The sequence below is a fragment of the Lycium barbarum genome, chromosome 12, assembly GCF_019175385.1.
Source record: "Lycium barbarum isolate Lr01 chromosome 12, ASM1917538v2, whole genome shotgun sequence".
NCBI classification, from domain to species: Eukaryota; Viridiplantae; Streptophyta; class Magnoliopsida; order Solanales; family Solanaceae; genus Lycium; species Lycium barbarum.
In genome coordinates, this window is record NC_083348.1 from 60,106,615 (window position 1) to 60,112,111 (window position 5,497).

Consider the following 5,497-nt stretch of genomic DNA (forward strand, 5'->3'; position numbering starts at 1 on the left):
CCCGAGCCGCTTCACAGGCCGGGGTAGCAAGTGGTTCGAGCGCCCACCAAACAGCCGAGGGCTCTCGCTCAGGAGCGACGCCGGGAGCTCTGCTAGTAATAGGGGTCCACCAAAGATTTCGGAATACAACTTCAACGTTACTACTTCCGATCTCGTCTCGGCCATCGACCGCGTCCCGGATGTAAGATGGCCGAGACCACTCAGGTCGGATCCGGGTCAACGGGATCCGAGCATGGTATGTGAATATCACGGAACCCATGGTCATAGAATCGAGAATTGTCGCCAGTGGAGGGAAGAGATGGCCCGGTTATTGAAAAACGGTCATCTCCGAGATCTGCTGAGCGAGCGAGCCAAAAACCATTACAAGGAAAGAGAAGCTCATCAAAGGGCGGAGCCGGTAGAGCCCCAGCATACGATCAACATGATAATTGGGGGCGTCGATGCCCCTCAGGGGCCGGTAATGAAGAGGACCAAGATTTCTATTGTTCGAGAAAAGCGCACCCGAGATCACTTATCCAGGGGCTCTATCTCCTTCGATGACGAGGACGCAGACGGCATCATTCAACCGCACAATGATGCATTGGTAATCTCTATACTTGTCTTTAAAACTAAGGTTAAACGTATTTTGATTGACCCAGGTAGCTCGGCCAACATCAACCGGTGGAGGGTGGTCAAACATCTAGGGTTGCTTGATCAGGTCGTACCAGCAACCCGGGTACTCAGCGGGTTCAATATGGCAAGCGAAACCACAAAAGGGGAAATCTCGCTGCCCGTAAACGTTGGTGGCACCATTCAACAAACAATGTTCTACGTGATCGAAGGGGACATGAAGTATAATGCATTGCTGGGTAGACCCTGGATACATAACATGAGGGCCGTACCCTCAACACTACATCAGCTGCTGAAATTTCCCACCCCAGAGGGGGTTAAAACAATCCGGGGTGAGCAGCCCGCAGCAAAGGAAATGTTCGCAGTAGAGGAGGCGGCGCCCCGGCCCAAGGAGCCGGCTCAGGAAAAGAAGGGTGTTACCAGAGGGGGATCCCCCCAATAGCAATCAAAGCACTCCTGGCCTGATCCGGTTCATGAAGAGGATGACTTCGGGATACCCAGATCTTTTGTCATGCCGGATGATTCGGACGCAACCAAGTCAACCGTGGAGGAGCTGGAGCAGATCATCCTATTCGAGTTCTTACCGGATAGAAAGGTATACCTGGGCACGGGGCTTACCCCGGAGCTCAGGCGCAAATTAATTGAGTTTCTTCAAGCTAACGCCGATTGCTTTGCATGGTCGCATATGGATATGACAGGTATATCACCGGAAATAGCATCTCACAAGCTCAGCATGGACGGGAAGTTTCCCCCGGTGAAGCAAAAAAGAAGGCCCATGTCGGAGCCAAAACACGCCTTCGTAAAAGACGAGGTAACAAAGCTTTTAAAAATAGGTTCCATCCGGGAAGTGAAATACCCAGATTGGCTTGCTAACGTGGTGGTGGTGTCACGACCCAGCCCCGTGGGCCGCGACTGGCACCCTAGCTGGGTACCCGTACATACCTACCCGACCGAATTTCGTATCGTACAGATTGTTTTTTTTTAAACAGAAATTAGAAAAGTAGGCCGATACAACTACGGCACGCGCGCAAACATATATATATATCTGAACATACAGAAACATACGGATAAGCCGACAAGGCTAACATACAGACGAAACCCGTAACCCACACATCTATCTACAGGCCCTACAGACATACAGAGTCATATGACGGGACAGGGCCCCGCCGTACCCAGAATATCCATACATACAAAGTATACAGAAGACAGGAAATATATACCAAAATATACGCTCCGGATCAAAGGAGCTCTTCAAAACAGCTGAATCAGAAACCTACGCTGGCGGCGTATCACCTGGTGCGTCGGTACCTGCGGGCATGTAGCGCAGCCCCCGAAGAACGGGGGTCAGTACGAAAAATGTACCGAGTATGTAAAGCAGAACATAACAGATATAAACATAGTCCGAACCGGAGTCACAGAAATATAACGAACAGAACCATAAATCAGACTGACGGACAGAGTCATGATCCAGACAGACATACAGAATCGTGTTCTTTACAGATAAACAGAATCATGGTTCAGACGGACAGACGGAATCATAATACGGACAGATGAGCAGAATCAGAATCCATACGGACATACAGACATAGTCGTAATTCAGACGGACAGGCAGAAGTATGTCGGACAGAATTATGCATGCGGAGTAGTACAGATTCATACAGAGGCATGTGCTTATATAAATATAGATGGCACACGCATACATTCATACAGATCCCGGCCCTGTCTGGGGGCGCGGTAACAGAACCCGGCCCTCTTAGTACGGGACGCGGTGGACAGACAGAATCAGATCAGATCATATGCCATCCTGGCCGCCATCCCCATACACAAATCATAATGTCATACAGACATACAGATCCCGGCCCGTACGCCGAGGGACGCGGTGAACAATGCAGAGAAATATGCACGATAACAGAACCTGGCCCGGGTCGCAGTGAAAGAATGCATTGAGACAGACACGAACCGATAAATGAGAAACTACTTACATACAGACTCAACATACAGACTCGATCAACCTGAAGGGTGCCAAATGGCGAGTCAAATCATAGTATCCAGATAGTATGCATAGTACAAGCCTACATCCTAGTCGGGAAGGCACGACAGATTATTATCAGAATCAGAATCTCAGATGTTCAAAAATCATTTCGTATAAATCGCACAAAAAAATGGTTATATCATACACCAAATAGTAGTCCAAAGGTTTTTAGAGAAAATCGGACAAAACGGAAATATTTAAAATTTTACAGAAGATATCGGGCCTTGTGGGCCCGCCTCGGACCAACTCGAGGCTACATAGGTAAATTATTGCTAATAGACCTTATGAGGTCATCCATAGTCGTTTGGAAGTGTCCCGACTCCGTTTGGGGAAGTTTTGTACAAAAATTCACTTTAAAGGCAATTTGTAAGAAAATAGCTTCAATTGAATTGAAGGAATTGAAGCGGTTTTCCGTCTCGAATTCCGGGGAACGGAGTCGTACTTAAGGCTCGCGGCCGAGCCTATCACATCCAGAACATGCCTAGGAACATAGGGAAATGCTTCACATACCTCGATAGCGCCTTACGCTCGCTTGGCGTCAACCCAAATTTCGTCCAAAATCTGGAAATGGTCAAGTTTACCATTTGTTAGTTTCATTCTTTCCATATTCCAACTTTACACATACTTGCCTATCGAAATTTCGGCAGCATTTCCTCTGTATATACGACATCCCCGAGACTTAGCTCGGCTCAATTCATCAACACAACAACCCAGGAATGACATCAAAACATCAATGGACATTAAACATACACTAAGGCATCATTAGCCATCTTTCGACATAACGAAACATTTTTCGTTTCAAACTTGCATTTCCAAACCAAACTTATTATTTACATATCCATTATCCATCAAAATCATTACGACATACACCGGAGGCATCCATACCATTTTCACATAATATTCATAAGATACACAAACATTCAAACTTTCCATTAAGTCACTACTTTTCCAATCTTTTCCTAACTTTCAACACACAAGTTCATAAACACATTTTCATATTCCAAGTTCATTATCATAAATCATAATTTCAAGAAATCACGCTAAAGCGACATACTTTCCGACAACAACTTAACCAACAAATTCTTCGTTTTAGCTTAACCATTATCCTTCCATCTACTCCACAAAGTCATAACAACACAAGTATTGCATTAAATCAATTCAACCCATCCACTTTCACATAAGCACCACACGGCCAACATGCAATATCCTCCAACTTCCATTAATTCATCCCACTTTCATTTCTAATACAATTTTTACCATAACATACTAGATTCTAACATGAATTCAAGTCACCAAACCCTGCAATATACATGCATACCCACGGCCAACACCTACTTAGTTCCAACACACAAAATTTCCATATTTTTCATTCATTCACACATACTACAACATACATATACCTTTTATAACATAACAAAAGCATGAAATCCTTACCTTTCTTCAAGTTCTTCACTTGGAGGATAAAATTGCTTTCTTGCCACAATACTTATATCAACTTGTAGAGGGCTTTGAGCTTAGTACTAATCTCACAACAAAAGAATTTTTTGAACCAAGATTTGGCTCCAATAATTTTTTCCTTCTTTTCTTTCTTTTTCTTTCTTTCACCCGAATTCTCTCTCTCTTTTTGTTCTTGATTTCTTTTTGTTTTGTCTTCTTGACTTATCTTGAACCTTCTTTATACTTATCCATATATAAAATAATTTCCCATGGAATTTAATTAATCCATGGGCTTGGGTGAGTTGTGGCCGGTTGGGCCCCTTAAAGTTGGGCCTCACTTCACTTAATTTTTTAGCCCAAAATTGTTGGCTAATTATTGAAATTCATGGGACAAATTTCCAAAATTCCAGTTTTTCCCTTGGCCTCCTTTCGTAATTCCACACCATTGTATTCATAACCTACACATTCATACCAAGAAATGTCCAATTGTGGCCTTATTCATCACAAGTCCATTTATCTTGAATTTTTTCGAATAAGCGAAAATGTCGGATGTAACAGGTGGTGCCCAAAAAAGGTAATAAATTTCGAATGTGTGTTGATTATAAGGATTTAAACAAAACATGCCCGAAGGATTCATTTCCATTGCCTCACATCGATAGAATGATCGATGCGATGGCCGGGCATGAAATGTTAAGTTTTCTCGATGCTTACTCCGGGTATAACCAAATCCGGATGCACCCGGAGGATCAAGAGAAAACATCCTTCATCACCTGTTATGGGACTTACTGTTATAATGTCATTCCTTTCGGGTTAAAAAATGCCGGTGCAACTTCCCAACGCCTAGTTAATGGAATGTTCGAAGAACAAATAGGGAAAACGATGGAAGTTTATGTTGATGATATGGTTGTTAAGTCCCTGGGGACAGAGGACCATTTAAAGCATTTGCAGGAAACCTTTGATGTGCTCCGCAGATACAACATGAAGCTCAACCCGGAGAAATGTGCCTTCGGGGTAAGGTCCGGTAAATTTTTGGGTTTCATGGTGTCAAACCGGGGAATTGAAATCAATCCGGATAAGATCAAGCTCATCGAGGACATCGAGGTTGTGAACAACATAAAAGGGGTGCAAAAGCTCACCGGGAGAATAGCGGCGCTGAGTCGCTTCATATCGAGGTCCTCAGACAAGAGTCACCATTTCTTCTCTTTACTCAGGAAGAAGAACGACTTCGTGTGGACGTCGGAGTGCCAAGAAGCTCTACGAGAATTGAAGAGGTACTTGTCTAGCCCCCCGTTGCTGCACACACCGAAGACCGATGAGCCGCTTTTCCTTTACCTAGCTGTCGCCAAAGTGGCGGTAAGTGGCGTTTTGGTCCGAGAAGAATCAGGTACGCAATTCCCTATCTATTACGTGAGTAGAACT